Source organism: Mytilus galloprovincialis, chromosome 3 (assembly GCF_965363235.1).
Source record: "Mytilus galloprovincialis chromosome 3, xbMytGall1.hap1.1, whole genome shotgun sequence".
Taxonomy (NCBI): domain Eukaryota; kingdom Metazoa; phylum Mollusca; class Bivalvia; order Mytilida; family Mytilidae; genus Mytilus; species Mytilus galloprovincialis.
The window spans coordinates 13526675-13548860 of NC_134840.1; the positions used below are offsets into that span (position 1 = coordinate 13526675).

Below are 22186 nucleotides of genomic sequence, written 5' to 3' on the forward strand. Positions count from 1 at the left end.
TAAATGAATGGAAATTCATGGTGTTGGTCCATTTAACAGCAAACACAAGGTTACTAACGACTGAAGGCAGTACATGTAGCACGATTTAACCTCTTTTACTTAAATGTATCATTTTGCTTTTAGGTTATTTATTCAATCAGAACATTGTGTTCAACTGATAAATAACATAGACATTTTATTACGTTGTTTATCTGCAATAGCTGTCTGTTATATTGCTCAAAGACAATTAAATTTTGATTGAAGTAATTGCGTGTCATATTTTGATACTGATATTTTAGATATTCACAATTTCAAATGAGTCTATTGGGTAAAATAGTTGTATTGCAATGTGTATGATAAGGTAAACATTGTTAATGAAAAAGGGTTAACACAATAATAGAAATCAGACTAATTGAAACAAATTTCCAACGGCACAATTTATATAATACAGAATATAATATTAAAATATTAAGATAAGTTTATATGACCCGATACGTCATGTTCATTGCGGATTCCCCCCCCCCCCCCCATAAAATAAGATAAGATCTAACGAGAACGTAAACAGCCATCAACTGGTGGGTGCGTCATTTTCTCGCTGTGGTGAAGACCCATTGGTGGCCTTCAGTTTTTTGTTCTACGGTCTGGTTGTTCTCTTTGACACATTCCCAATTTTACTTTTCAATTGTGTTATACATTCATTTTCATTCGACAAAAGCACAATTGTTTATACAATTAGCAATTTGTATCGGTAGTATCCAGTTACTATTCTAATCAATGTTGAATTACCTACAATTGGTTACACTAGGTAGATGATATAAATAAGAAGTTGGTATACACTGTTTTGGATTCGCATCACTTAATTTTCTATTTCATATATGATCTTGTTAGCCTGACTTGATACAATGTACAGGCATGTGGTTTCTTCGTTTTCTATTTCTACTAATCTATTCCTCCGTCGGTATATCCGTACATTTATAGTATACTGTTATTTTTAAAACGGTCATATTCAATATTCGACCTAATAAATTAAGTTAATAATCAATATATAAAGGAGAAAACCACGTTATATATGGGTTGGTGGCCCGGTCATGCCACGATAACATTTCCCAGTTATCTGAATTCAAAAACAAATAATTTCAGGCAGACTGTTATACAATGAATTATAGATAACTAATTAACTATACTAACTTGATAATCCGTTAGGATTGTCCTCCAACATTATAGCAGACATGTAATTAGGTCTTTCCACCTTTCCGTGGAAAGACCTATTGATTTTGTGTAGTTTATACGCTTTTAAAATTTACTATTGCGTAACAAATTTTTTTACGTTGTAAGAGTTATCTCCACAAACACTGTTTTTTTGTGACCAGTACTCCTCCGCAACCGTTAAAGATTACGACAAATTTATTTTACCAAATTGCTCGTTACATCTTCAGGATTAGGATATTCATTTGGACTGAAGCTTTACGGAGACTCCATATGAGAGTAATTTCCCCTTATGCATTTGATATAAGTGATATGCGTTTCTAACTGGTAAACCATCAGTGATATAGACCTAGGGTCTTTGGATTTAAGTTCGTTGGTCCAAATAAATGAAAATAAGTTCAAGGTCAAAGGTCAAGGTCATATTCTAAATTTTGGCTTATTTTCTCTTATTTTCAACAACCGTGAAAGATATTGACAAATTATTTTTACTAAATTGTGAGTTGCGACATGTTGTAACTTATAAATTTAGGTTGAAAGGGTACGTAAACAATAAATGAGAGTTTTCGTCCATCTTATATTTAAAATCATGCCTAATTTGATATAACTCATTAACCATACATATTACAGACCTAGGGTCTTTTTATCTGAGGTCCTTCGTTGGTGACCTTGAAATTGAGGTCAAGGTCAAAGGTTAATAGGACGTTCTAGATTTTGACCTTTGCTTTAAATTCATATTTATACATTATAAAGTCGGAGGAACTGACATTTTAGATTGATTTATAATATTTTGATAATAAAATAGATCTTTACTAGTGGAAAGACCTTCTTATTTTGTATTCTGTATTTGTTATTAGTGATTTGCATTTCTAACTGGTAAACCATAAGTGATAGAGACCTAGAGTCTTTTGATTTGAGATCCCTGGTCCAAAAAATTGAAAACAAGGTCAAGGTCAAAGGTCAAGGTCATATTCTAAATTTTAATTTTGGCTTGTTTTCACTTATTTTAAAAAACCGTACAACATATCGACAATTTATTTTTACTAAATTTTTAATTATTATTTTTCTTCTTCCGCCTAAATTTTTTTCTTGCGTAGTTTTGTTGTTTTGTAAGATGTCGCTTATATATTTGGAATATGGTATCGTATAGTTTATACGCTTTTAAAAAGTAAAATCACAAATATACTGAACTTAGAGGAAAATCAATTCGGAAAGTCCATAATCACATGGCAAAATCAAATAACAAAACGAATCAAAAACGAATGGACAAGAACTGTCAAATGTAGAAAACGGTGGATTAAACCTGGTTCTATAGCGCTAACCCTCTCACTTTAATGACAGTCTCATCAAATTCCGTTATATTTACATTGATGCGTTGAATAAACAGACACAATAAATAAAATAGTCAAAATATGGGTACATCAGTCATCATCGTATAACAATTTTAAAAGGAACAATTTAACAGAACACAAAAACATCTACTATCTACGAACACATTCATTGATTTGAGTGTCTGACGTCAGAAAATGTTATACGTCACATAAATTTGTCGTTCAATGTGCATACAAACGATTTAAAAAATTTACATAGGCAATGTTAGCATACAGGGTTAAAACTGAAAACTAAAATCCATAGAAATTGACATTGAAGACTGGTTTTTAACATTTTAATATCAAAATAGATCTTTACTGGTGGAAAGATATTCAATTGTTCTCTGAACAATTGGTTTTTAATTATAATTGTTTTCCGAGGTTAATGCTCTTCATTGATTGGTTGTTAGTAAGTTGACATCCAGTGGTAAGTTAATAGTGTTATAAAATGTTCGCAATTGATGTGCATTACTTATAGGTTAGAGAATACTTGGTCATGTTTTATGAAGATTTAAGCCCTCGGCTTCGAAGCCGAGGGCTTAAATCTTCATAAAACATGATCAAGTATTGTCTGACCAATTTAGAACATATTCACACTTTCGAGTGACCTTACAAAATTTTCCTTTCCCATTGTAATATTCAAACCTAAATAAGAGTTCACTTTTTATAATGAACTAAATATAAAACATAGGTAATGATCATTTCAATGAATGAAATGAAATAGCACGGACATAGTTGGTGAAGGATAAATTGTGTTTCTTCTGCTTCAGGTAAATTTTAATACTCATACATCTTTACATTTTTTTTTATTTTAAAAAGCAACACAATGTTATATAAATCCCCTTTTTGGAATTTGATTTTTTATTTATAGATATAAAACTCTCTGTATGAATATTTGAATTCAGACCATTAAACATTAAATGCTTACTTTTTATTGATAAATTTAAATGTATTGCGTTTCTCCAACAACCCTTTGCTTTATATATCACCAGTCTGGCATTGTGTTTTTTTGAAGGAAAGAAAAATAATCCCTCAAATGTAAGGTATATTAATTAAAGAAATATCATTTTATTTATCCTTACCATATTTTTTGTGTGTATTCTATTGTGTGTACCATTAGAAAATGCATGAAATTTTGCAAAATTCAAAAGGTTTTTATTTCAATCTTTTCTCATTCATCTGTAATCAGTAGGCTATTTTCCCAAGGAAAATGCCTTAGGGGATTGTACACTTCGTTAGTGCAGCTATTAAAAGTTCACTTTCATAATTCAATTTAACTGACAATGAAAAGTCATTCATGTATAGCATTTCATAATGCATGGAAAACCATGTACTAGTGAAAATAAGAGGGCAAAAAACTGACTTTTCATTGGACGAGAAGGGGTGAGTATGTTCTAACATTTATAAACCACCAAACAAATTGTGTAGTTCCATATACTAGTATTACACATTTTATCATCTCAACTGCGCGTACAGACATTCAAGTGTTTAAAATAACTCTGGGAACTAGAAAAATAAATCTCACCACACAATAATTTTTATGTTATTAAATGTTATTGTTTTATATCAGATGCATGTCTTTTAACAATTATTGTGTGTAGTTCTTTGCGATGTTTATGTGGTTTAACTACTACATAATCTTTCAGCTAATATAATAAAATTTGCGATTTTAAAATCGAAATATAATTCTTTTTTCGTAAACCTCAGTTCATGTCAAAATGTACTTGACACATTCCGCCGAGAATTGGTTAATTTATATCAGTAAAATACTTTAGCTTAATCCTAAGGTGCTCGATAAATAAGAATTGCAGTTTTGTAGGAGAAAAGTATATAAAAATGTTAGCTTAGTCCGTAGGTGCCTGATAGAAAAGAATTAAAGTTTCGCTGGAGAAAAGTATACGTTCTATTAAATTACGTTTGAAAAAAATACTAGATTTTGTTCTTTTTGCGACTGGTAAATCTAATTTATTGACATTATGTAATAAACGATTATCGTGCCGTGTAAAACGCATTTTTTTTTTAATTCTTATAATTTGAAATTATGAACATAAATCGATTATAATAAGCCAGGAGAAGCTTGTGGAAATAAAAGACAGACAAGTACAAAACTGTACAGGACAGGAAGCTTCCTAATTTACAGCGATGATAAATAAGTCGACTACATATATATTTTTTTTAACATGCCTTGAGTTTTACACTCACGGATAAGACAATAACAATCAAAACCAAGGAGTAAACAAAGAGCTCACAAAACCAAAGGACATTTATATCAACAGTTATAAATAATAAATAAGAAACAACACGAACTCAAATAAAACCTGGGAGTGAAATCAGGTGCTCCGGAAGGGTAAGCATTTCATGCACCGTATACGTCACCCGTCGTGTTATTTCTTTCTGAGTTCGGTAATGATGTAAGGCTATTATGACTGAGGAAGAATATCAGATATGATTTCTGACACACTTCTGTCATAATGGCCAATCAGCTCATGATGGCGACCGTAAAATTTCTTGAGTGAGAAGATGTTTAGAAATATCAATAAGACAGCAACTCAACGACATAAAAACCAAACGAAATCTCAATGTTAATGTTTGACATAACTGTTAGCTACAGGTAAGTTTCTACAATATCAGTCTTTAGGTGTCAGACCACCAATTACTCCCTCCAATTTAGAACGTATGTAAAAGTAGTCCTACTTTGACACAAAATAGTGCTTTTGATGTCATTGTTTACTTAAACTAACCAACAAATTTGCAGAAATGAAACTTTTGGTGAAAGGGAAATATAATTAGACCATTTTGAGCCAAAATTCACTTGTCTATGAGTTTGCATTAAAAATTCAGGATTAATGTGCTACATAGTACACTAATTTAAGATTTCCAGAAAACCGGGAGTTATTTTGGTAGTACCTGTCTTTTCAAAATCAGAAATTTGTTACAAGACTTTAAACATTGGTTGAAATTTGGCATGTAGGAAGGTGATACATGTACAATTCAGGATATACCTGGTTTCCTTGAAGTTAAACTTCAGGTAAAATATTTAGAAAGCTGTGAAAATTGCAAAATTTGGTTGAACAGATAGGAATTTTTAATTGGTGGTCTGACACCTTTAAGGGAAATGCGGTGAAACCCCAAATTCAGAAAACAATTGATTTTTTGTACTTAACTGATCATATGAAGTGATAGTAGTCACATTTCAAACTTTTTGGGGGCAAAAAGTCACATATTGCAAATTTAGAGCCTTAGACCTGAATTTGTGCTCTTTTTAGCTTTTCCCACCCTGACAATATGCTTTCACATAAAAAAATGTCCCAAATTGTTATAAATGCACAGCAAGATGTTTCTGTGGTATTAACATTAAAACATGGTTATTTTACCACCAAAAAAAGTTCTTGTCATCAAGATTTAATGAAATTATTTGATTTTTATCCCTTATATCATTGCGTCATAGCATGTATTTGGCAGATAACATAGCCTGATGTAAACATTGCAAAAACTCACAAAAATCCCATTTATTATCTCAAATGAAAGTTGTATGCCTTAAGTTGTATCAACTGATAGAAAATAAAAACAGTTAAATGACCATGACTGCACTTTTGATCATTTAATAGTCCCATTACTTACACCAGGTGTAAAAAAGGGGGGTCAATATTCCTTGACTCTTCAATACCTTGAATTTTTTTACTTAACCCATTGTAAAAATTGTGGAAAGTCTTTAAAGAAGTAGAACAAACAAGAAAAAAATCAACAAAACTGATCTTGATATTGAAAGTTTATGTTCCTGTAGTCCAAAATGAAATTTTCAAGTATTTTCTATCAAAGTCATACATTACAGTCAGTTTAAATTGAGCTGTGAAATTTGTAATATAAGTCACATTATGCTCAGATAGGATGTTTCTGACTTCAAATTGACTAAGGATTAAGAATAAAGCAAAGCAAAGATTTCTGAGCAACTTTTTTGGCTCTTTAGGTGTCAGACCACCAATTACTCCCTCCAATTTAGAACGTATGTAAAAGTAGTCCTACTTTGACACAAAATAGTGCTTTTGATGTCATTGTTTACTTAAACTAACCAACAAATTTGCAGAAATGAAACTTTTGGTGAAAGGGAAATATAATTAGACCATTTTGAGCCAAAATTCACTTGTCTATGAGTTTGCATTAAAAATTCAGGATTAATGTGCTACATAGTACACTAATTAAAGATTTCCAGAAAACCGGGAGTTATTTTGGTAGTACCTGTCTTTTCAAAATCAGAAATTTGTTACAAGACTTTAAACATTGGTTGAAATTTGGCATGTAGGAAGGTGATACATGTACAATTCAGGATATACCTGGTTTCCTTGAAGTTAAACTTCAGGTAAAATATTTAGAAAGCTGTGAAAATTGCAAAATTTGGTTGAACAGATAGGAATTTTTAATTGGTGGTCTGACACCTAGAACTATAACGCCTCGAATATTACCAATCTGGACATATTCAACGGAGAAAATCAGAGATTTGACATTAACACTAGCAATCAAGACTTAGTAATGACAAAGACAATACAGTTTTAACTACAATGGACAGTCAAGCACTGAGATGATTTTTAACTATAAACACGCAAAAGAACAAATAACTGGGTCAAACAAGTTTGTTAAGCACTCAACTTGCCTTTATTTTATATCGATTGGCGGAAATATAAACGGTACAGAAAAGAACATAACAAAATACTTAATTCTTTGATACTGGTTCCAGAATTAAAAAAAAAAACATAAACAAAACAAAACAAAACAAATCATGCAAATCCCCAATCATCTATACTGAATGATAACAAGCCTGGTCTTATTTCATGGTGAGAGTAGTCAACTTTTTTGTTATTTGGTCTCTGGTAAAGAATTGTCTCTTTGACAATATGGCCATATATTTTTTTCTTTATATATAGAACATTTAACTTACGCCTGCTAATTGAAAATCATGCCTTTCAACAAATTAACACCCATGTAGATTTCATGACAAGGACAGAAAGTAGCGATCGTGTGTAAATTTATTTACCCAAAATGAATGACTTGCAGTTAGATTCCGTCACTTGTTTGCTTATAATTGATATAACCTTACACCTAGTGAAAATTTAACAATTTCTTTGTTTGCTTTCGATAGAATCCTTCACACATAAATAAAGGTGGTGTGAAGTAAAATTCAATTATCAAGCAATCAATTGATCACAACAACATTTAGGAATTAAGTTCGGTTTACACTAATAAATACATTGTAAATGCTTTATGTTGAAAATCTCAATCCTTTAAAGAAATGAATTTATTTACCAAAACTGCACCGAACACGCTAAGTTCCCATTTAGTATCGCATATGACAATAAGTACACCACAAAAACGGAAATGTTTGTTAAATTGAAACGATTATTCTATTCTGAAAAAAAGTGTTTTTTAATATGAATTCCAACAAAAACTAGGTTGTTATTTAAATACGTAAAAAAAAATGAAGCAAAGTTTTTTTAAGCCGAAGATAATAATCTAAATAATTGTAAACGAGGCTGATTACTGCATTGTTTAATCTCTTTACTGGAGAGCCAATTACTTGTTAGAAAATTCTGGTCAAATGAATGCTAAATACTGCCAAACACTATTGACTTACTTACGACAAGACGGTACTTAAACAAAACGAAAAAACTTTCTTGTTATGCAACACTCACAAAAACTTTTGAATGATTATAAAAATTAATATCATTTTGAACGGCTTTTAGTGCAAAGAGTAATTTATCAAGTGTAAAAATGTTATATCTGAAAATAAAATAAAATAAGGTGTTGTATTTTTATTAATCAATTTTGTTCCCCAAAACTTCTTAACTTGGCACAAAAGGCTCCAAAGTGCATAATCTGCTCACATGCAATTGTATGTGTATATCTTGCATTAACGATTATTTTGTTGTATTTTGCGTGTTTAAACATGCCTTTAAATTATTTTTCCTATTTTTGCAACAACAAAAAAACCTAACAAAATTGGTATGAATCATATTTTAAGCGCAATGCACCTACGAATCAATTGGCATTTCCGGTCAAATGACATATTTGAAGGTTTTACTTTTACAAAAAATGCTGTTAGAAGTGTCTCTCTTATACTAACTACCATAGTGTTCTAAAACCGAAAATGGTTGTTGAGTGTTGTCATCGGCAATTAAACCAAATCTTCTTTTTTATAATTATTTTTCAAGCGAAATAACTCAGACAACCCTTGGTATATTCCACTTTGCTGATCATTTATGCATTTTATATGTTCTCTGTATTTACAATAGTTTTTAAGATAACAATCCAAAACTGAGAAATTTCGTGAAAACAATTTTATTTCACTGCAAATTGGGTTGTCCGAATCGTCTGAAAATTTTCACACTTTCAGAGTTTTACCTGTTGATAATTTTTGCAATAGATCAGTTTCGTTTTTATTATTAGTTTTTGAATGTTGGTTAGAAACTGCATTTTAGACCGAAGTCAGTCTTTTTCAGCCATGGCGGCTATCGGTTGGTTTATTAATTTGACTAGATGCAATAAAGATAATTCCCATAAGTTATGTTGAAATTGGTTCTGTTCTTTGATTTCAAAGTAAAAGATCGTTGACGGACGTCAGATTCAGGTACACGTGTAAAACATTTCCTACATCATTACGTCCTTACGAGTCTTCCGTTGGTAGGTTAGGTCTATCAAATAATTACAAGTTGACGCTTTTTTAAAAGCCAAATCTTCTTCATATTGCCAGCTAGACAATTAAATACCTACCGACAAAGGTCATTGTGACATGCTTAGCAAAAACCTCAAGACAACTTGATTTTACCTTGTATATGAGATATTTTTATTTTAGTGCTATAAAAGAAATCAAAATATTCTCTTCAGTATATCTGTACTCTACGACTATACGATCAAATTTACTATAAGCTGCCCATAAGCGATCAAAGTTTAATTACTAATTTATTATAAAAAGGAAAAAGAAAAACTATCAAGCAGATGCTACACATTAGACACTTAGACATTAAACATGTGGGATTATTTATGACAGTCAGAAAGGCTTTAACCAACGTCATGTAATTAATAACCCTATAAGTAGCCAAATTATACTTCAATTAGCTTAGACAACTGTATGCCTACAAAATTAGGATTTTTTTCAACCCCTTTTTGCAATAAATACTCAAAAAAGAGTGTTGTTTTTTTTAAGTACGAATAGTCAAAAAAAGAAAATTTTGAGAGTGGATGAACGTATAACAAAGGTATAGTAGTGTTAAATATGCAGTATAAAAATAGAAAAATTAATATTCTGAATCAGACAGTACAGACAAGGAAATTAAAGACAAATTATCCAAATTCAAATATCACTTATATAGCATAAAGTGTTTAAAGGTATAATAATAGGAATCCAGCAGCCAAAACTGTGAAAACAAATAGCATTGTCATTTTGCTTCATTTCTCTTGTTACCTATTCTTACATCGGACTCGGAATATTTCTAAACTTGATTTCACTGTGCGTAATTCTTTGTGTTTTTTAAGTTCATGTATATGTTTTGAAGTTTAATATGACGTCCATTATCACTTAACTGGTGCACAATTTTGTTTGGAGTCAGCGAAAACCCGCAACCGGATGCAGGATTTTCTGGCTGTGTTGATGACCAATTGGTAGCTTTTTGCCGTTTCGGTTTGGCTCTTTGACGAATTCCCCATTCCAGTTCTCAATTTTATCATGCATATACAGAACATTGACACATTCACACTTCAAATAATATCAAATTAAGAAAAATATAAATACAAGGGTATTTAAAATGAAAATAACACAATAATTCATGCATCCGATTCGCACCTCTAAATCCACTTGCACCAACATCGCCCAAAGCATATACTGAAAGCTGGATGCATTCATGCAGAGCAACGTCATGTTATTGGACAAGCTTGGCAATATTTGTATATTCCGAAGTCATGTTGGTTTTTACGAAGCCCTTGTAAGTATACTCAATACAAGGATGACGTTAGTATTTATTTGCCAAAATGATGTAAATTCATAATTTTGATATTCGAGATATACATATTGTCTCTATATGTACAATTTCCTTGCATTAATTTTGAGTATATTGTAATGACTGTATATATTTGTATCGAAATGCCTTATCCCAAGCGACCCTCTGAAATATTAGAGAGGCGCATATGTTATGTTCATCACTTTAATCAAACATAAATTTAAAAAATATATTTGTTTTAAGAACTACTTGATTAGAACGAATTATTCCATTCTTCGTATGTTTCGAAATTATAATATTTAGAACCTTATGATTGATGCTGTCCATTTACAAATGTAAACCATCATAATTTCAACCTCGAAATGTATTTACGTTTACAATGAATAATTAAGTACAAGTAACTTGGACTAAAATAGTGCGATTTGTCAACTTTATTAAGGACAAATCATAATTGCTGACTATTGCATTGTTTAGATAACTCTTTTAACACATTAAGTTGACGCAAATATAAGTACCATAAAAATCAGTTTAATTTCATGTACAAAATTTATCAAATGCTTTTTCTGTACAACATGTACTTATGTTATCTAGACTAACGGCTTTTTTGTATGTATTGTATTATAAATTCATTAGATTCAAAGTGGTACTGGTCATTTTTATGTAAACCGTTATTCTAAATATTATCAATGTGTTTTTTACAGTACGAATACCATGTACATAAACAGTAATTGTTATGTACGTTTATAAATACCGACTACAGATAACGCGTATCATTTTGCATTTGAGTTTCGTCAACTGAACTTGATCGATCGCGACTTGCCTCGAATCGTACAACATTTCATTTGCTTATTTACTGTACTCAACATTTGGGGGATACTTCTATATATATATTCCTTATCACGTTTTATACCGTTAACGTGTTAACAGATTTTAAAATACTTAAGAGTTTCTGCAAAAAGGAAAAGAAAAAGAACCGAAACACTTTAATGGCATTTGCGAAGTATGAGGGAACCTCAGCTAATTATGTCCAACAGAGAACTTAAACTAATATAATTTTTTAATCTTTAAAAAAATAAATCAGAGAAATTATGTATCATCCGTTGGTTCAAATCTTTGCCATTTTTTATGTGAACTTTGTTGCTATAGCAGTAATTATATATATATATATAAGTTATTTTTAAATAGGTATTAAGTTATCGTATAAACACACGATTAAATAAATATTTAAACGTTAATATGTATATTTTTTTTCTTACCTGTAGTGTTTATTTATTCCTCTGTTTATAGCGTTCTATCATTTTGAGAATACATTTCCCAAAACAACTCTTTATTCTCAGTTGGTTATCAATGAAGATGTCACCATAGCGAACCACGAAGTCTGATTCGCTGATCGATTATTAAGAATACACCTGCTACTTAAAATCGATGTGATGCAATTAACAATAGCACAAAGATGTAGTTACCATCAGAGATTGACAATTGGATAATAATTCTTTCCCCAAATAATTAGCAATGATTACAATTTATATTTCACATGTTGCAGGAACTGAAGATATAAAAGCACGTTGTCTAATGGTAATGTTTGATGAAAAAAGTCATTTCCTTTAACAATGTTACAATGTGTAGGTTGGTGTATAAAATAAGTCTACTTTTAAAAAATATAAATTCCATCCGTATAATTAATATGTCTGAGGGATATTTGTCCAACTACATAGCTAATATATATTTCTTCTGGGTATGAAATGTTGAAAACAAAGCAAATTAAAACAATATTTCGTACGCGGTAAACATAAATAATAATGATAAAGAATTTTGGACGCTTAGAAACTTAATGAGTGAAGATGTCATAAGACTGTTAGTTTCTAGCGTTTTTAATTTGTCCTTAATATTTTGCATTAAATCATATGTAAATAAAGCGAAAACACATTCTCATTTTGAGACGTAGTCATCAATTATCAGACAAAACCGAAGCCTCTCCAGCACGATCCGTTAATTGTTGACCAGAGTGGTATGCTTATATGTTGTTACCCCTTTATATTGGTAAATTTGAGTAACCCAATAAACATAATTCATAGAGACCAAGAGGATTTTTATATGTGGTCCATGTTAAAAAAAAACAAAAAAATGAGGTCAGAGTCAAAAGTCTACGTCGAAATTTGAACTCTACTTGTTATCCCAACTCATCAGAAAATGTTCATAACATACTAGTAAATATATTTGGCAAAATGTAACTTGCGATATGACGCTTGCCAAATACATGTGCATGTGGATTGAAGTGGTGTTGTGTTTTTTTTATAGGCGATTTTTTTCCTTAAAGTAATCCTAATATGCTGTTTTGTATGATCACTTCTTAACAATCAATACCATGGACCTTGGAACTTGAACTTGATGTCCGGTGAAAGTGTTTTGGACGTTCAAGATTTCACCTTGCTATATCTTATCAATGAAATATGATAATGTCATACGTTGTTTGGATTAAGGACGACATATCACATTGAAAATGATCACTCTCAAGTGACCTTGTGTAAACCAGAAGTACATTCATTACACTTATCATATGTAAAAGTACATAGAAATAATATATTTTCAAAATCAGAGTGAAACAACATTTCAGATGAACGGAAAATGACATTTAAAAAATCGGAATAAGCAAATTATCTCCCTTATTACGAGCAAAAGTATTTCGAAGCTTTTTTTTAAAATAAAATAAATCTTTTATTGCACATTTCTCTGCTGTATTTTGAAGCTATGTATTTTTTTTTTTTTAATCGGTGTAAATGAATGGACAAACAATCTATCGGATGACACTGTAAATGACTATTTAAAATCGTTAGTAGCTCATAATTATATTTATTTCAAATAAAAGAACGACAAACTGTGTAAGGGTAGTCATCTTCTGACACCTTTATAATTTCAAAAATAGGATCACACACCTGTATAAAGTTTTATTTATACTTTAAATATGGAACCACGAGATAGTAAGACATTATATAGCAAATTGGGTTTACGGTGTTTACTGTAAAAAGAAACAACACAACATATATAGTGAAATACTGTTAACGTAAAGTTTTCTAGTCAGTTACGAAACAAGTTGCTTTCTTTAAAAAAAGAAAAAGAAAAGCAATACATGAACCTAAGACCGCTGAATGCCGGGTCACCAAAACACCAAAAGACTGTTGCTGAATTTGTGTTTGCTTTTGAATTGAAATAATTGACTGTGAATAGAAGAAGCCAGTTGAAAGTATATATTTACAGCTTCTATTTGAATAGTTATTTTGAAGATCGACTATTTTTTTTATTACTTGGGAATGTACATAATAAGGATTACCTGATTTTACTTAAATCAATTCAAACATTATACACGGAAACTTAGTTTTGCCGTAGAATTTTTTAATTCAGAAGTTTATGAATACCTGTACACACTTTCAAAATAACCAATGTATATAAAAAGGTATGTAGATATAAAACAAAACGCCAGACACGAGTTAAGTTTACAAAAAAACCATCAGTGACGCTCGAATAAAAAAAGTTAAAAGGCTAAATACATTACAAAGTTAAGGAATCTATTCTTTGGGTAGACAATCCTTAGCTTTTTCGAAAAGGTCAAAGTTTATAATAGGACAGTGAATCCAAAAAGAAACAAAAGAGAAACAACTCGAGGTCAGAATACCATTAATAATGATGATCGTGCTTGAAAGTCACATGTAAAGCTCTTTCTGTCGTGTCCTGAATTTAGATAACAAAAACGAAAATAAGCTTTCACGAGTGAATTTAATAGTATTACATGCAAGTAGTATTTTAGCATACGAAATAGTAAATAGAAAGCATCTCACTGATACTCAGGAAAAGAATACGCATTTGCGTCATCACATATCTTAATCTAATATTGAATTCGAATGTAAAACGGCCTACATTAAATGTTTTGATTCCGGATTCATTGACATTTATCCGGAATTTTTGAGAACGCAAACCGATAGTGTGCTTTTGAAATGTGATCTATAATATGAATGAATCAAGACGTGTAGGATAGTTGGACACACAATGAATACAATTTTCAAAACCGTACCATGATAGTACAAATATGTAGATGCTATAAAGTTAAACTATTAAAACAAACAAACAAAAATTAAATTAAAATTTTATTATAAATTAACGTTCCTGTTAGTATTTTTTTTTTTCAAATTCTTTTGAATATTATATATAATATCAATAAGCACGAACGTCAAGTATTTACGGATGGACATTTAATTTATTTATCGAATGAATCTATTTTTAAATTCTAACATTCCATTATGTGAATATATTACTATACAAAATATAAGCAGACTTCTAAATCCATACTAACAGTATAAAATAATCAACATTATTTGAAATTAAATTTAGTTGTGATTATTGTAAATTATTTTAACGGTTGTTGTGAGCTGCAAGGATTTAAAATCATGCTTTATGAATTGAAATATGCAAGTATTTTTATTCACGACCGTTTAAAATTTAAATATTTAATAAATTGATCTTACTTTCCGTTTTATGGATATATTACAATACACAAAAATAAATAATAATTACTCATAAAACCTAAATACTAGAATGGTATGAAATATTTAACGTAGAAATATAATGATTATTGTTTATACACATTTTTTGTAGGATGCAAGAATTTATTTAGATTTAATTTTTATGTTTCCTTTACAAATGAATATTTAAAAATACCAAAGCAGAGTATCGTGTCATATAAAATACTTATTTCTTAATTGCAACTCTAAAACTATTCTGATTTCAATCATTCAATTTGTTGGTTTCTTCAGAAACATAAATACAGTATATATTTTGTATATATTTCTTTGATTCCGATTGTATTAAATACTTTTGATAAGAATATTATCTTTCTGTTTTCCGATCTAACTATAAATATTTTAACCAGAATGTTCTCTTTCGTAAGTCTATGATGAAATACACAGTAATTCCGTGGTTAAATCTTCAAACATAACTAGTTTACATGTTATCGAGACAACAGACAATACCACGTTATAATTGACCCAGATTAAAACAGTGTACAGCGGTTGTTTTAAAACAAATATAATTGCGTCGTCAAGGGCCATCAAGGAACCATATCAAAGACGTAGATAACAACCTGTTAAGACCTGTATAAATGACCGAAAACTTTAGAGACGTTCCGAGAATTTTATTCTGACTGGCGGCCGAGAGATGAACCCCTCAGGGTGTTCATGCAAACAAATGTTTTCTTACTATTGGACTATGCTAGCCATTAACACTGGACACTTTTAATTTGCAAAACACTCATTTGCAAATCCGCCGCCGCCTCAAACAAGAGCTACAATATCATGTATATAACCAAAATGTGCAGAATTACATGGGATTCAATAATTTCATTGGTTTTCTACAGTTACTTTCATATTTATTTTGCAATTTGAATTATAAAAACATGGGATTTTCAATATCCCATGGGACAGGGCAAAATCCCATGGGATTTACCATTATCCCATGGGATTTTGGTTAAATCCCATGGGATTTTTTTTTGTCCCATGGGATTATTGTAGTCCCATGGGATATTTGTTGTCCCATGGGACAAAAAAAATCCCATGGGATTTTTATTATCCCATGGGATTTTTAATATCCCATGGGACAAATTAAAATCCTATGGGATTCTAATTGTAAATATATAGATATAAATAAACAGTAATGTGTATGTTACAATGTTTTCTATTTGGTAGTAAATTATTATAAGATGAATCTTTTTAATTGAATATCTTTTTTTCTTGGGAAATGTTAATTTAGCATATTGTTCTTTAACTGTTCAAAACTAAACTTTTAAACAACAAAGCAGATAATGTAAGTATCAATATATGTTTATTCATGAATTATAGAATACTTTCTTGAAACACAATTATTTGCCATTTGAAATCAATAAAAACTCTATTGTTAGGCTTAACATACTAGTAGCTATTTAAGTAAATCTATTTTTTTCACAATATCCCTCAACACAAAACATTAATAGTTTCTTATCATCCAGCATTGTTTGATGGTATAGTCCACTTTTTGGACATTCAGCACAGAACTTTGATATTATTGTGGTTTCAATATTTTTTTGAATTTAAAAGATCTTCAAATCATTGACTGAGTGATGAAAATAATAACTGATCCAACTTTTTTCTTTGAATTTATTCTGGTCTTGTTTCTATGTTTTCTCCATTTATTTTAGGTGGTGAATTTCAATCCTTCTGAAAAAGAACCAATAAAATCTAAAGTAATGGATTATACAAAATTGTTTTCATACATGTAGCAATAATATGATTTTCAATAAAAATAGCTATGCGGTATGGATTTTACTGATTGTTAAAGGTTGTCCAGTGTCATCAGTTGCTAACGGCCTACATCCTTTGGTCTCTGATGGAGGGTTGTCAAATTAGCAATATACCACATCTTCCTATTCTAATACCATATAACAATCAATTAATTTATTCTTCTTTATAAAATTTGGGTATTTTCCCAAGTTATATACATAATATATATATATACTGTAAATTCGGAATTAATGCAAGTTTTTTTTTATTGCGAAAAATGCAACAGAGTTGTAAACGCAATAATTTAAACTCGTATTATGAAATATTTTATATGGATTAAACAGGATTTTTCAAAATCGTAAAATTTAAAATCGCATTTAAGTCTAAAATGACAGAATCGCAATAATAAATGCACGCAATAATTTATGAATTTTACAGTATAAAGATCAATGTTAAAAGTTAAAACTTTAGACAACTATAATAACATTCCATTATTCACAAAAATTTGCAATATATTATACAAAATGCAGACAACAGAAACAATATTTCTTTAAGCTTTTGAAGTTCAGACAGATTTCAATTTGTGTTTTATTTCAATGAAAAAATACCTTGAACATATTCATGATATTGGAAATTATAACATTGATACAAACAAAATATGTATGTTTTATCCTCTTTTTTTTTGTGTTGTTGGCTTGCTGTCTCATTTTAATATACATTTAAACATACATCAATAATCTTCTTCTTTATTAAAAGTAAAAATGGGATATTTTTGATTTTGATATCCCAACACATTATAGTTCTATCACATAACTTATTACCAAGTTCAAAAACACCAATGTGTTTGATATTAATTTTAAGACATGTATAAATGTTCCAGACCATATCAGTATTCGGATCTTACTTTTATGGTCCAGAACTTACAGTCCCACCATATGTGTACAGTCAGACCATTTAAGTATACTTGTACTGTCTGGTACCAGCTCAACCAAACCTGTGTTTTTATTTTAACTGCAATTAAACTTTTTGTATTAATCTATTAAAGATTTCAGTTATGTTGATCTGTACTGTACATTTGTTTGTAATAAACTTGACCAACTTCTTAAAATTGGGCAGACTGTATGCGTACAGTCCAAATACTTGTTTGTTCTGGAACATAAACATGATTAACAAGCATTTGGCAGGATGTCATGCTAAAATCCCATTAATATTAGTACTAAATTTTGAGTATATACATGTAAATCCACAAGTTACTTACTGAAATTCATGGTGAACACTCACCAAAAACTTACAATTTAGAGGAAAGACTGGAAAGATGAATGCACTAACACTATCAAAACAGAGCATAAAACTTACCGAAAAACAAGATGTTTTACATTTATCCAGGAGCAGGATAATTGAAAAGTTGTTTTTTTCTTTCTCTGCTGTCCATCATATAACCTTTGAATTCATTCATGCAAAATATGAAAATCTGCAAAGGTAAGACCTAGAACCTCAACTTATCCACATTTTGAATTTTGAACTGCATACTTGTCCTTTTCATCTTGCTGACAACCTAAACATAAAAAAATGATAAAAACATAATTCTAGATTGAATTTGTGTTTTTATTTTTGTTGGTACATGTACAAACAATTTTCCCAACTTTAAAACGAAAACATCATCACCAAAGAGGAGGTCATACTAACCTCCGAAATATTTAAACAAACCGAAATTATTACTTGATTAAGATCTTGTCGTAAATTAATGGCATAGATACTCTTATTTTTGAAAACTTGATGTCTATTGCATACTTATATTCCTTTTTACGAGAGTATGCATATTAAGATGGACTCCATGGACTTTAATGTAAGCATGATTAATTTTAAAGTCACTGACAGTTTTTCAGCTCTATGTGTACATTTTGAGAGAATCTTGCAATACTGTATATTCTGATATTCAGAACTTATTGTGAGGTTTTTATTAATACAACTGAAAGCTGTATCTCGTTTTCATTTCTGATACATATTTATGAGCTGAAGACCAGTGCCGAATTTTTCTCACTGCATTGAAGACCCATAGGTGACCTTCGGCCGTTGTCTGCTCTTTGATTGGGTTGTTGTCTCTTTGTCAAATTCCCAGTTTCCACTTCCCATTTTATATCATGTATGCTGATTTTTCTTAAATTACAATATTCAATCATGCAATTTTGTCTATTATTGAAAATACGATAAGCAAAAATAAATGCACAAAAAATTTAACATTGTTATATATATGTAAAAGACTTTTTTTTAAATTCAAAACAGTTGCCTACACTGTTAATTTCCTTGTTTGATTTCATATTTTTAAAGCCTTTATAGCTAGCTAGATGGTATGCCGGGGCGGATCCAGCCATTTTAAAAAGGGGGGGTTCCCAACCCAAGACAAAGGGGATGATCCTATATTCATTTGATTTGTTTTATTGTCTCATACAAGAATATATATGGTTTGACGGTGGGGATCAGGAATCCTGAAATTTTTTCACCTAACCACTGGATGACAGGGGATCTCAACCATTTAAAAGTTTCTCAAACATGTGGGGGTGGGGGTGAACCCCATGGACTCTCCCTATATTTCCTTTGATTTGTTTTATTGTTCTATACAAGAATATATAAATATGGTTTAGGGGTGGGGATCTTGACCGTTTAGAAGTTTTCAAACTAGAGGGGGTGGGACTTCACTTTTATTTTATTTCATTATTAATTTTATTGTCCCCGACAAGAATATATATGGTTTAGGGGTGGGGATCTGGATCGTTCACAAGATAATAGCACATTCTCAAATTGAACAGAGTGGGGTAACCCCCAAAGACCTCCTTTTAATTTCATTTGATTTGTTTTATCGTCCCATTCAAGAATATATATGGTTTAGGGATGGGGATCTGGACCGTTTACAAGATAATAGCATATTCTCAAATTGAAAGGGGTGGGGATTACCTCCCATGGACTCACCCTCCCTTCTTTCTTCCCCCCGAAATACCTTTTAATAAGCCCCAATGCACAGATAGTTCACAGAATTTTCCCTTGATTTACACTAAAGAATATACACTATACAGGTGTAATTTTTTTTTTAAAAGATAATACAACTGAAGACCACCATGACCACAGTGGTGGATCCAGAATTTTTCATAAGTGGGGCCCACCGACTGCCTAAGAGGGGCCTGCTCCTGCCATGACTCAGTGATTCCATATATAATCAACCAATTCTTTTCCCAAACAGGGGGCCCTGAACTCCTGATTCCCCCTTTTTTTTCCTCATTTCAATCACCCTGATATAAATTTAGTTTTATCACTTACAATAGGAATGGTTTGAATTCCCCAATAATTCTTATATACCATTAATATCAACATATTTCATTTTTGATAAATGAAAGGCAAAAGTTTTCTATGGGTAGAAATGGATAGTGGGAAGCTTTCAGATTCACACCATGTCGGTGGCTGTGTTCAAAGTGCTGGGTTTTTATGACCCTCGTTGTTTGCGGACTAACTATTTAGGCCAGTGGTGGATAATAGTGTGCGTGCATTAATCTTCTATACCTTCTTAATCAATATATTCAAATACTGACGGCAAGTGTTGTAATGATGTATCAATGTCTTTTTGAAATCACCGTGCTATTTACATGTGGGATCGAGAATGCAGGGGAAGGAAACTTGTCAATTATGTTTATTTCTAAGCCAAAATAAAATGAGCCGCCGTAAAATTAACCTTGGGTAATAACAGTGCATGTAAGGCTCGTCTCGGAGGGGTGTCTTTTTTTCTGTCTTCTTTTTATGCCCCACCTACGATAGCAAAGGGGCATTATGTTTTCTGGTCTGTGCCTCCGTTCGTTCGTCCGTTCGTTCGTCCTGTTTCAGGTTAAAGTTTTTGGTCGAGGTAGTTTTTGATGAAGTTGAAGTCCAATCAACCTGAAACTTAGTATATATGTTCCTTATGGTATGATCTTTCTAATTTTAATGTCAAATTAGAGTTCTTACCCCAATTTCACGGTCCACTGAACATGGAAAATGATAGTGCGAGTGGGGCATCCGTGTACTGGGGACACATTCTTGTTTTAGTTATATTTTTAATAACTTACACTTTTTTCCATTATTCTCTTTCTTTCACTATTCTTTATTCCTTTTTTTCTTTGTCCTTTGTTCTGTATTCTGTTAATTCACATCCATACCCTCTTATGTGTATGTGGACTTACTGTAGTTTATTTTTTAGTTCTGGCAGAGATATTAGATACAATATATATGTCTCTGGTTCTGGTATTATGCGATAAGTCAATTTCTTTTTCATGCAGTGTCATGAAATATAATGGTTTTATGCATATCAGCCAAGATTGTGCGCAACATTTTAATAAACAATTCAACACTATATACACGTTATGTGAATTTTATTAAAATCGATGAAGAACATGAATTTGGCAGCTAGTGCCCCTTAAACAGGTAAAGTTCAATTAACAAATTCTGATCTACTGGCATTCAACACCAAATTACTTACTTGCTGTATATTGATAAATGTGATTGATAAATGTGATTGTATATTGTCAATACCTCAACATCGAGAATACGTCATGTGAGGTGTTGGTCGCTACGTTTGATACGGGGTCAAAGGTTGCGGCTTCGAGACAGAGAAAAACATCCAGCTAGGTAAAAAGTGTAGAATTTTGTTTTTGAAAATTTGAGTTGTAAATTTTCCTAAAAAGTACTTAATTCCGTTCATCTAATTGTAAATTTTCCTAAAAAAAGTACTTATTTCCGTTCATCTATTATGGGTATAAACTAAACTGAACAAGAAAAGTATTAGTAAACAGACAGAAAGTCCGACGTTGAATTAATTATTTTACAATTGATTGTTTAAATATATCAGAGAATGTTTTAGGCGAATTTTCTTTAATTACAGATAAATGTATTTTAGGTTCAGGAAATGATTTATTCTTCGGGTACGTCTAAACAACCGCTCAGGACCTCCTGAGTGCACTCAGAACATACAAAGTGCACTCAGGACATACAAAGTGATCCAAAGTGCACTCAGGACCCATTACCGTAATCATATCTGCACACATGATGGATGTTTATATTCGTTATACGCTTCTTATTTTAGAGTCAAATTTTGGTAGAAGTTGAAATCGCAGGGGCGGATCCAGCCATTTTAAAAAGGGGGGGGGGTCCTAACCCAGGGCAAAAAAAGGGGGGGTTCAACTACATGTCCCCATTCAAATGCATTGATCGGCCTAAAAAAGGGGGGGTTCCAACCCCAACCCCCCCCCCCCCGGAACCCCCCTCCCCCTCTGGATCCGCGCCTGAATCGAACTTAGATAGATATGTAAATTCTTATAAAATAATG

At 31.1% G+C, this 22186-nt stretch overlaps 1 long non-coding RNA gene across 1 annotated transcript; it reads right to left on the reverse strand.

The window, feature by feature from the left end:
• Window positions 1-16386: 16386 nt before the first annotated feature.
• On the reverse strand, window positions 16387-20806 carry LOC143067226 (uncharacterized). Its single transcript, XR_012975882.1, has 3 exons — window positions 20392-20806; window positions 18196-18394; window positions 16387-16776 (listed from the first exon to the last, which is right to left on the reverse strand). It is a non-coding gene; the product is annotated as an uncharacterized LOC143067226 (long non-coding RNA).
• Window positions 20807-22186: the final 1380 nt, after the last annotated feature.